Source organism: Thermobia domestica, chromosome 11 (assembly GCF_964235325.1).
Source record: "Thermobia domestica chromosome 11, izTheDome1.hap1.1, whole genome shotgun sequence".
In the NCBI taxonomy this organism is placed as follows: Eukaryota; Metazoa; Arthropoda; class Insecta; order Zygentoma; family Lepismatidae; genus Thermobia; species Thermobia domestica.
In genome coordinates this window covers 15,682,612-15,695,057 of record NC_137464.1, presented here as the reverse complement: position 1 = coordinate 15,695,057, position 12,446 = coordinate 15,682,612, and positions in this window count along the sequence as shown.

Genomic DNA, 12,446 nt, shown 5'->3' with positions numbered 1-12,446 from the left:
TAGTCGGATCAAGACTTCACTTAGAAACTACTATGTTCACTATCTAAAAATACATGTTTCAGAATCCTAAAGTACTCACGAAGCAATTTTTATAGAGGGAGCTTAGCTCCGGGCATATAATTTGAAGTACTCACCAAATACCTCTAAAAAAATTGTTACGGAAGTATCACAGGATTCTGAAATTTGGATATTTGGATAGAGCACATACTAGTTCCTAAGTGAAGTCTTGACCCGACTACGGTAGGTCCCCTAGTTTTGGAGCTATGGACTTTTAAAGTTAATTTTTTCATGTTTTCGGCAGCCTATAACTTCCAAAGGAAGCATTTGTGCACCCAGGATTGTCTATACTTTTTGTCTTATTTTGGTGTCAGGAATCACCTCCCAAACGTTGTTGGCGTTGTTTTGAAACATCCTATATATATATATAATCATCAGGGCGGAGTGAAGAGTGTGGAGTCAGTTTTTATGTTGACTAACTTCGACTTCAAGCACTGAAGATTGTGTAAAAGGTTTAATAAACATATACCTTTTTTTTTTGTCAAAATCGAATAATTTTTACGAAATTTGTGTATATTTTTTATGGTGGGGGAGGGGGGAAGTTCACTCTCTCGTTCTTAAGAGCCTGCATTACTAAGAATAATACAAAATTTACCATTTTCTTTTGCTTGTTTATTCATAAGTGAAAGGAGATAATAACATTCCTATAGCAGAGACAACTTGCAAACCACTTGCTGTGAGCTTGAATTATAGGTCGGTCGGACAAGCTTGCATCCAGCTTGATTGGAAAACGTACAAGCATGCCGCAAACTGGATTCCAGAAACGAAGTTATATGGGGGCAACCTTGCATTCAGTATTCCATTCAAGCTTAACACAAGGTTTTACAAGCCAAGTCAATAGTCAGTGAACGGCCAGTGATGCTATGACGCTCCGTGAAGGGTCCAAAACATCGCATGCAAGTACAGAAAAGGATGCGTTTCAACTGCAAGCGTAGAAAGCCAAAAGCCAAGCACAAGCAACTTTCCGAAAGCTTTCTTGCTACTAGGGATGCAACTTGCCACAATCATAGGTAATGTTATTCTACAACAGAAAATATAAACCTGAAGAATATTCAGTGTTGCCATCCACAGAAATTACAGTGTTGCCAGAATAACAACTCCCCTAAAATCTAAGTTAATACAGCTACTACAGAAACGATGTCAACTGCATTTGGTTACATTATGGTTTCCGGTGAACTACTTTTTAAATAACATTATTATTTAGTTTTAGTAACTGTACGTTAAAACTATTTTGTTTATTACAATCTAATTGTAACTACACACAGGATACAAAAACAATATGATAAGTAATGAAAATTCTTCAGGTTCAGGGGGGCGCGGTGGCTCAGTGGTAGAGCGTTCACCTTCGATGCTTGGGGACAATAGTTCGATCCCAGCTCGCGCAGTGTGGACTTTGTGGTGGACAAACACCGTGCTCGTGGGTTTTCTCGGGATTCTCCCGTTTCCTCCCACTTTCTTCATTCTACCATCACCGTCTCCTTTAGCCTAACCGGCATAATCGTGGGACGTAAAACTAAAGATTTCATTTCAAGTTTCTTCAGTTTCATAATTTTTGTTACAGAATAACATTATCTATGATTATGGTAAGATGCATTTCATTATCTCCTTTCACTTGTGAATAAACAAACAAAAGAAAAATGGTAAATTTTGTATTATTCTTAGTAAGACAGGCTCTTAAGTAATAGTAGTGATTGCGAAGATACAATATAATTGCGATAAATTAAATCAAAATTTAATTCTGAAAGAGGGAAAATTCAGTTTCAGGAAAACGATGAAAAAGCTTAATTGGAACAAGTATGGTCCAGAAACCAAAAATGCAATGTTCTACTTGAAGATAGAACTAAAAACTCTTTCCTTGCTAATCACAACTGATACTTTTTCCTTCTAGAACAAACTACTCCTAAGGAGATTGGTTTAGCCTGTCTGTCCACCCGATCAAAACTCCTTTAGATATTTAGCTTGTCTGTTCGCGTATGAATGTCCGTCTGTGCGGAAGACAAAGAAACTTAAGAACTACTTCGTGCAAAACTGTCAATTTTGATCAGGATCAAAACTTAGGAATGAAGTTCGTTGATGGAGGTGATACTCAAAACCGGAAGTGGTAGAAGCCAACCATTTCCGGTTTTAACGTTAATGTCTATAGAGCGAAAACAGTTATAGATAATCTAGAAACTATTTCATGCAATCGTTTGAGCGTCCTAAGAATACATTTCAACTCCCCTTTCGCTCTCTACTAAAACCGGAAGTGGCAGAAATCCACTACAACTTCCGGTTTCAATATTGATCTACATAAAGTATAAACAATAAGAGATAGTAAGGAGCGGTTTCTTTTGAAATCGATTTGCCGTTTTCAGAAAATACACCATATTTTCGCTTAACCCTGTATTGAAACCGGAAATGACAGAAATCAACTATTTTCGGTTTTAACGTTGCTCGTTATGAAATAAAAACGGTAACAAACAGCGAGAAGGTGTTTTCTGCGATCAATTAAGTGTCCGAAGAATTTATTTCATTCCCTCTCTAATATCTCTACTAAAACCGGAAATGGTATGAATCTATAACTACTTCCGGTTTCAGTGTTAATTGAGAAAGCATTAAGCGATTTAAACTAAACTCCTTCATGTGGTATACACGTGACACTGCTACATACTTATATGTTGGGAGCCGCGGTGGCTCAGTGGTAGAGCGTTCACCTCTGCTGCTTGGGGTTCCGGGTTCAAACCCTGCTCCCGCCAAGTGAGCTTTGTGGAGGACAAACACCGTGTGCGTGGGTTTTCTCGGGGTTCTCCCGTTTCCTCCCACTTTCTCCATTCCACCATTTCATTCATTTCTCATAATCACAGTCTCCTTTAGCCTAACCGGCATATCCGTGGGACGTAAAACTCAAAGATTTCGTTTCATTTTTCTATTTATATGTTGTATTTGTTAAAAAGAAAAAAAAACATATTGTTAAGTAGATGAATGTATTTATTACGGTTTTCCCTTACCAACGATGATACAAATACTTGTAACACTAAGGCATTTATTATTTGTAACATTGTAGCATATACTATTAGTACAGTTACATAAAAACCTACAGCCACATAGAATTTTTTGATAGACTAGAGTAGAGTGTTACGCACTGCAATCAGTTAATTCAATATGACCGCTACAACGTTCGTGCATCAACACCTGTCTCTCTCTGTCCCCTCCTCCCAACGGAGATTCTCAAACACCCCCTCCCCTTAAATACGGCCACTACGCTGGTCTCTTGTCTGCAACGGACAATGAATATCACCTGCCATTTATATCATCCTAACATGCATATATTGCCCTCTACAAACACTCGACAACCTGACAACGGCTAGTTTACAACGATGGACAGGGCGGTTTTGATCGTCTTTTTTTTTACATTATGTTATTTTTTACTTTTTTTTAAAGTTCCTCACTCTGTGTTTGTTGTCTTTTATACCTTCTACATAGGAATATGCATGGAATTTACGTCCCACATGTTTCGTATTATGGAAATAAAACCTCCATGTTAACGTAACTCCAGCTTTGGCAAATTTTACTTAATTTGCATTCTATTACCAATCGCATATTATGACTAGTGTCCCGAAATGCGTTATACACGCTCTGTAGACAGACTCTTCACCTCAAAATGCAACCTAATTTATCTTTCGTTTCGCTAAGTTACAACAGTGGAGCGCGTTACATTAATGGTAAATCCGAGTGACAGTTTCTAAGTAACAACTATGTGAAAGTTGCTCTAGCTAGTGGCAAAATCACGCAATTTAGCTCTCTCTGAGGCGAGGTAGTGTGGTGGGGAATAGTCCATTCATGTTGCATGATTGTCTACAGGCCCGCTAATTGCACCGGACGTGGTTTGGACGCCACATTAATAGAGGTTTCGTCCTTATTTACCTCGGTATTGCATAAGAACTCTTGAGACAAAAACTCTAATTCATATCAAAGATATGTTAACTAAAAGCTCTAACTCATATGGGGGATAGCCAACTAAAAACTCTAACTCATGTGAAAGGATATACAAACTAAAAGTTCTAATTCAGTTGAAAGATATGCTAACTAAAAGCTCTAACTCATTTGAAAGATATGCCAGCTAAAAGCTCTAACTCATGTAAAAGATATGCTAACTAAAATCTGTAACTCATTTGAAAGATATGCTAACTAAAAGTTCTAACTCATATGAAAGATATATCAGCTAAAAGCTCTAACTCATGTAAAACATATGCTAAGTGCTCTAACTCATATGAAAGATGTGCTAACTAAAGCTCTAACTTATTTGAAAGATATGCTAGCTAAAAGCTCTAACTCATATGAAAGATGTGCTAACTAAAAGCTATAACTCATATGAAAGATGTGCTAACTAAAAGCTCTAACTCATTTGAAAGATATGCTAACTAAAAGCTCTAACTCATTTGAAAGATATGATAATTTAAAAGCTGATTAGAAATTCTTAGATTTTGGGTAACATCGGAAACAATGTTAACGAAATCTGAGAAAGACTTAGTTTCTCAGGACACCCTATACACATTTCCTTTGTTTCTGAGTCTCGTAAACAAAAAATGAATGTACAAAGCGATAAAAGAAGATTTAATTTCAGATTATACACTATGGAGCAGTTCACATATTACGTAACGCTATTTTTGATCAATTTTACCCCCTTCGTCCTTGTCACACTTTGTAACGCAAGGTGGAACCCCTCCCTCTTTTGTAATGTAACTTACTGATTTTTGCTTTTTCACGAATTTTGCTTATTTTGCTGGTTAATACAACGAAAAACTATTTTTAATGATACAGCCTTTTATTACAAGGTTACTTGTATTCTGAATATATTTGTAGTGTTTTTCACCAACAAATCAAAATATTAGAAAATGGTAGTACGGTAATAGTATTTTAACAATATAAAGTGTTTTAATTAACCAGTCTTATTTCTTCGAAATTGCATACTGCCGTTTTCCCAACGAGCTCGTACCCATTCTTTTAGGTCACCGATGATCGGCAAGGAGAAAATGCTGCCGGAAGATGCAGGTGAAACAGGATCTAAAGAACTGGCATCAACTTCTTTTTCCAGGATCCAGGATGCTTCCTGTATTTGAAGTTTGCCAGCAAACTTCAGTACGAGCAAAAAGTAAAGAGCAAAAAATTCAGTACGAGATGAATAACCGACGAATTCGGTTTTTAATATCTTATTGAGTTTTGTTCTCCAAATCGTGGATCGTTCCGTCGCGAAAAATATTACTTCACGAAAAAAGAGTTTCTTCTATTTCACATGCGAAACTCCATAGAAGAATACAGTGGGTAATGATTTAGATCAAAAGTTCTAGACCATATTCTTATAAAAAGCAATATGAGTGAAACGCGAGGGTAAGCGGTAGTTACGATCGGTAACAACTAACTTCAGAAAAGCTTCGTGTGCCGTAAATATAGTTTCCAGATTTAAGGTCCACAAGAAAATTGCCTGAAATATATTGGATATTTTGATCCAAAAAAGAAAAGAACTGAATAAAAGCATTTGTTTCAAAGATTGCATACAAATCTGAGAATAAAAGTATAAGTTACAGAAAAAACATGCGTTATGTAACGAAGGCATACACCCCTCCTCCCCCTTACCACACTTTGTAGAGCAAGGCTAAACCCTTTCTTCTCCCTTACCGCGTTACGTAATATGTGGACGATACTTTTACAGAAATTACATAGTTAATATGCTAAGGAAATCTGTTTTTTATCAATCATATGTGCACGAAAATTAATCAACACAGAACTAAGACGTGCTTACTTAGTTTCTGACTAACAACCGTATGAAAATCATGTTAAGGAAAAGCCAAGAAATACTTAGTTTCTGACTAACAACCGTATGAAAATCATGTTAAGGAAAAGCCAAGAAATACTTAGTTTCTGACTAACAACCGTATGAAAATCATGTTAAGGAAAAGCCAAGAAATACTTAGTTTCTGACTAACAACCGTATGAAAATCATGTTAAGGAAAAGCCAAGAAATACTTAGTTTCTGACTAACAACCGTATGAAAATCATGTTAAGGAAAAGCCAAGAAATACTTAGTTTCTGACTAACAACCGGATGAAACTCAATGTTAAGGAAAAGCTAAGAAATACTTAGTTTCTGACTAACAACCGTATGAAAATCATGTTAAGGAAAAGCTAAGAAATACTTAGTTTCTGACTAACAACCGTATGAAAATCATGTTAAGGAAAAGCCAAGAAATACTTAGTTTCTGACTAACAACCGTATGAAAATCATGTTAAGGAAAAGCCAAGAAATACTTAGTTTCTGACTAACAACCGTATGAAAATCATGTTAAGGAAAAGCCAAGAAATACTTAGTTTCTGACTAACAACCGTATGAAAATCATGTTAAGGAAAAGCCAAGAAATACTTAGTTTCTGACTAACAACCGTATGAAAATCATGTTAAGGAAAAGCCAAGAAATACTTAGTTTCTGACTAACAACCGGATGAAACTCATGTTAAGGAAAAGCTAAGAAATACTTAGTTTCTGACTAACAACCGGATGAAACTCAATGTTAAGGAAAAGCTAAGAAATACTTAGTTTCTGACTAACAACCGTATGAAAATCATGTTAAGGAAAAGCTAAGAAATACTTAGTTTCTGACTAACAACCGTATGAAAATCATGTTAAGGAAAAGCCAAGAAATACTTAGTTTCTGACTAACAACCGTATGAAAATCATGTTAAGGAAAAGCCAAGAAATACTTAGTTTCTGACTAACAACCGTATGAAAATCATGTTAAGGAAAAGCCAAGAAATACTTAGTTTCTGACTAACAACCGTATGAAAATCATGTTAAGGAAAAGCCAAGAAATACTTAGTTTCTGACTAACAACCGGATGAAACTCATGTTAAGGAAAAGCTAAGAAATACTTAGTTTCTGACTAACAACCGGATGAAACTCAATGTTAAGGAAAAGCTAAGAAATACTTAGTTTCTGACTAACAACCGTATGAAAATCATGTTAAGGAAAAGCTAAGAAATACTTAGTTTCTGACTAACAACCGTATGAAAATCATGTTAAGGAAAAGCCAAGAAATACTTAGTTTCTGACTAACAACCGTATGAAAATCATGTTAAGGAAAAGCCAAGAAATACTTTGTTTCTGACTAACAACCGTATGAAAATCATGTTAAGGAAAAGCCAAGAAATACTTAGTTTCTGACTAACAACCGTATGAAAATCATGTTAAGGAAAAGCCAAGAAATACTTAGTTTCTGACTAACAACCGTATGAAAATCATGTTAAGGAAAAGCCAAGAAATACTTAGTTTCTGACTAACAACCGGATGAAACTCATGTTAAGGAAAAGCTAAGAAATACTTAGTTTCTGACTAACAACCGGATGAAACTCAATGTTAAGGAAAAGCTAAGAAATACTTAGTTTCTGACTAACAACCGGATGAAACTCATGTTAAGGAAAAGCTAAGAAATACTTACTAGGGAAGTACATGAAGAAACAAAGAATCTTGTAGGTTATTAATAACATAATTTCAGTATTATCTGTTCTGAAACTCAGTATCTCTCTTAGCTTTGGTTAACATACTTTTCGTGCAGTTGTTATTCAGAAACTAAGTATTTCTTAGCTTTTCCTTATCAGTTTCATACGGTTGTTAGTCAGAATCTAACTAGGGAAGTACATCAAGTAGCGGGAATCTGCATGTGTTATATATCGTTGGAAAGGTCACACCGAGTATACTTCACATGTGAAATATCTCGCTTGAATGGGGCCTGTAGGGGGCGTGACGACCATTTAAAGATCAGAACAAGGCTCGCTCCGAAACACCAGAAAACGTGCTTAAAACAAGAAGATGTGACGTAATTGTTTTGAGACTTGGTCTATATAGGTTTGAAAGGTAGCTGAATACGAATCTGACACCATATGTTTACAAATCAAGATGGCGGATCCAACATGGCTGACACAAATTACAAAGAAACATGCTATGAATCTCAAATCAGGTATATGGAAATATTCGATGTCGCTGTGTATGAATCAGATGCGAAACGTATAAAATTCAAAATTTCTGATCCAAGATGGCGGCCAAAATGTAAAATACTGCTCTGGAACTGAAAGCAGGTAGATAGAGGTTTTCGTGGTCGCTGAATACGAATTCAATGTTAAACGTACAAAATGCAATATGACGGATCGAATGTGGCGGACGCAAAATGCAAAAAAAGATATGTACAGAACGGGTATATGTTATTCTTACACATGTACTAGAAAAATACCTATAGTGCATAAGGAGGCAAGTAGATCATGTTTTACAATAAACAGGGAACGCGTTTGGCTGTACAACCATACCAACGTTGAGGCACAGAATGCAGGACAGGTTTTGTAGTGCACATGAAAGTTTTATGATATGAACAGATTGCAATCATAGGCAATAATTATTTTACTACCAGCTCCCTCCCCCGCCGCCGGAGAGATACGCAGGGATCGGCATGTGTTATATATCGTTGAAAAGCTTCCTCGACTACTCTTCACATCTGTAATATCTAGCTTGAATGCTCTCTGTAGGGTATGTTGCAATTATTTTCGTATACTGTCTGAAGATTCGAACAATGACAGTGAAAAGTAACCGTTTAAAATATCGTTATGCTTTCATAACTGTCTTTTCAGTTTCACATTATGTCATGTACACTTGTGAGCAATATGTATGATAAATGTCCACTTTCCGAAGTAGGGATGGTACTGATGCAGAGAGTAATTTCGATCTTGTGTGTTTTTCCAAATCGAGAGGAGATCGAGACAAAGCCCAGGCTCGTCTCGATACTCAAACGTCCATTCTGTACTTTTGCACCTTTTGTCCGCCATATTAGATGCGTCATATTCAATTTTGCACTTTTAACGTTGAATTCGTATACCGCGACCACGAAAACCTCTACCTACCTGCTTTCAGTTCCAGCAGTGTTTTACGTTTTGTCCACCATATTGAATTTTACACTTTTAGCATTCGATTTATACACAGCAACGTCGAATATCTCCATATACCTGATTTGAGATTCATAGCATGTTTCTTTGTAATTTGTGTCAGCCATGTTGGATTCGCCATTTTGATTTGTAAACATTTGATGTCAGATTCGTATTCAGCTACCTTTCAAACCTATATGTACCAAGTCTCAAAACACTTACGTCATAGTTTCTTATTTTATCCACGTTTTCTGGTGTTTCGGAGCAAGCCTTGTTCTGATCTTTAAATGGTCGCCATGCTCCCTATAGGCCCCATTCAAGCGAGATATTTCACATGTGAAGTATACTCGGTGTGACCTTTCCAACGATATATAACACATGCAGATCCCCGCGTACCACTTCATGTACTTCCCTAGCTAGTTTCTGACTAACAACCGTATGAAACTGATGTTAAGGAAAAGCCAAGAAATACTTAATTTCTGACTAACACTGCACGAAAAGTATGTTAACCAAATCTAAGAGAGATACTGAGTTTCAGAGCAGATAATACTGAAATTATGTTATTAATAACCTACAAGATTCTTTGTTTCTGACTAACATATATCATAGAAAAAGTACCTAACAACAACTTAATAGACCTTAGTTTCAGATTCATGTACTCTATATGAAAATTATATTATTAATATTCTGAAGAACTTTTCATTTCTTAACAGCATGTACCTGGAAGTTAGATAAAAAAAAAAAAAAAAAAAAACCCTAAGAGATGCTTAACAACCATTTAATAACAAGTTTAGAGATACTTAAGTTTTGAGTAAGAACCAAGGATATTATATATATATATATATATATATATATATATATATATATATATATATATATATATATAATATTAATACACTAAAAGACTGTTTATAGTTAACATATTTACAAAAGTTAGCAAAAAGCTAAAAGGCTTTTAGTTTCTGAGTAACATCAATTTGAAACTTCTAGTAACAAAAAGGTAAAATATTAGTTTTTCAGTCCATATAAAAATTATACAAACGAAAGCTAAGAAATGCTTATGGTTCTTAAGAGAAATACTACAAATATTTACGTTATATTCACAAAGATATCTAAGAGAAGCTTAATTCCAATGTAGACACTTTACAAAAGTTATGCTGTTAACAAACTAAACAACTTTCTGCTTCTAAGTAACAAGCATACGAAACTTGGTTAAGAAATAGGCAAGATATGCTTACTTTCTGAGTAAGCAACTTTACGAAGTTTATGTTAACAAAAAACCTAAACACTTAGTTCTTTAGTAACAACTAATGGCGGTTCTTAAGGTAAGGCATATAGGCAAAAAATAAAATCTTAAAGTTAGAAGGTAAGAGAAATAACGCTAATGGACTTATCTTTGTATATAGCTTTTTGAACATGTATGAAGCGTTCTTGTCTTACCAAATCACCATAAACTCTTATTTTTTGCCGATATGAACAGTCGAAAGTCATGAGAATATCCCGAGGAAACGCGCCCTTACGAGTTAGAGTAGAACAAAGAGAACTTGAAGAGGTTGATAATTTCAAGTTTCTAGGAAGTATTTTAACGAGAGACGCTTACTACACCAAAGAGACCAGGTCAAGAATAGGCATAGCCAAAGAAGCATTCAACAATAAAAGATCACTCTTAACTAGCAGGCTCAATACTCGTATTGGACTTAGGAAGAAATTGATCATGTGCTATATATGAAGTATTGGACTGTATGGTTCAGAGACTTAGACATTACAGAATTTAAAGAAATATTTAGAGAGCTTCGAAATGTGGTGTTGAAGAAAGATGGAGAAGATAAAATGGACAGAGAGAGCAACCAACGAAGATATTTTAAAACGGATAGGAGAGAAGAGGACACTTTTAGCCAGCATACTTCGTAGGAAGGCCAATTGGATTGAATACATTTTACGAAGAAATTGTCTTCTTCATACCACCATAGAAGAAAAGATGGAAGGAAAGCGAGGAATAGGAAGAAGAAGAACACAATTGATCGATGATTTGAGAAATAGAAGAAAATATTGGGAGTTAAAAGAGGTAGCTAAAGATCGAAGAACGTGGAAGAAACATTTCCAGGGCTAAATCTAAAATTAAAAAAAATAAAAAGCCATTAGCCCCAGGACCTGCCGAAAGGCAGAATACTTAATAATAATAATAATAATAATAATAATAATAATAATAATAATAATAATAATAATAATAATAATAATAATAATAATAATAATAATAATAATAATATGACTACCATACTGAACTGACTCTGGATATAACAATGCGAAAGAGAAACTTATATTAATGAGTTATTCCATCGCAATTATGTCTGCAGAACTCTATACAAGTATGTACTATTTCTATGTATGTTATTGTACCTCAGTTATTTCTATTAGTAGAGGAAGGAATATCCATCTCCCGTAAGGTCTATGAGGCAGCAGCATCCCTAAGTTCTTCTTACATATAGTATGTTCGTACAAAAGTACATTTTTAGTCATTGATATTGAAGTTTCTGCCTCCCAATAAATCAATGATGCACTTTGCATCATGCCATCCTTATGAGTACCATCAGTGTTGGGCAAATTTCTATTGAATTAAAACTTAACAATTATTTTTTAAGTTTAATTGTTAGTTGCAATAAATAACTGAAATGAGTAATTGTCAATAGTTAATTGCAGCTCATCACTAATCAATGATAATCAATTGCAATGGAATCAATCAATTGAAAGTAATTTCTGTGGAAATAATTGCAATTAAATTCTGTCGTTCAATTTCAATTGTATATATTTTGCAATTAATTTTCACAATAATTACTTTCAATTGATTTATTCATTTCTACATGTATAATTGGCGATCATAAATGTTATTTCCTTCATTCTCACTCAAACATGCAAGAGACACTGTGAACTTTCATCTTTCTATTCTATACTTTGTTCTATCATTGTTCAGTACTGGTATCATTCCTTCATATTAGGTGCAATAAACAATTTGTCGAATTTCATTCAACAATTCAACAATGTATGGTCATTTATAACAATCGCTTGCACCAGACGTCATTTGGCAGGGAACATTTCAACCATTCAAAGAGAACTCATCTGCAAAATTAAATCATCCGCTAATTTTATAAATTTTCGTATTGGTAGTCTCTGTTCTTGCCAATCTCTGTTTTGGTCAGTCGCAGATTTGGTTCAGAGTAGCTGGTTTAGCAGTCCGTCTTTTGTCCGTATACCCTGTGCATGAGACAGATAGATGCCGTCCGAGAGGGGTGGAACCAGACACATAATATAATAGTATGTGTCAGTGCCCTTTCAGGCTTTCTTCCCAGAGGAGGTAGGAGATGATTGTTATTCGTATTCGTATAAGTGTCTTATTTCAAATCTGTGGATTGAGTAAGTGCAATTGAACAACACAATATACACACTTCTTATGTAT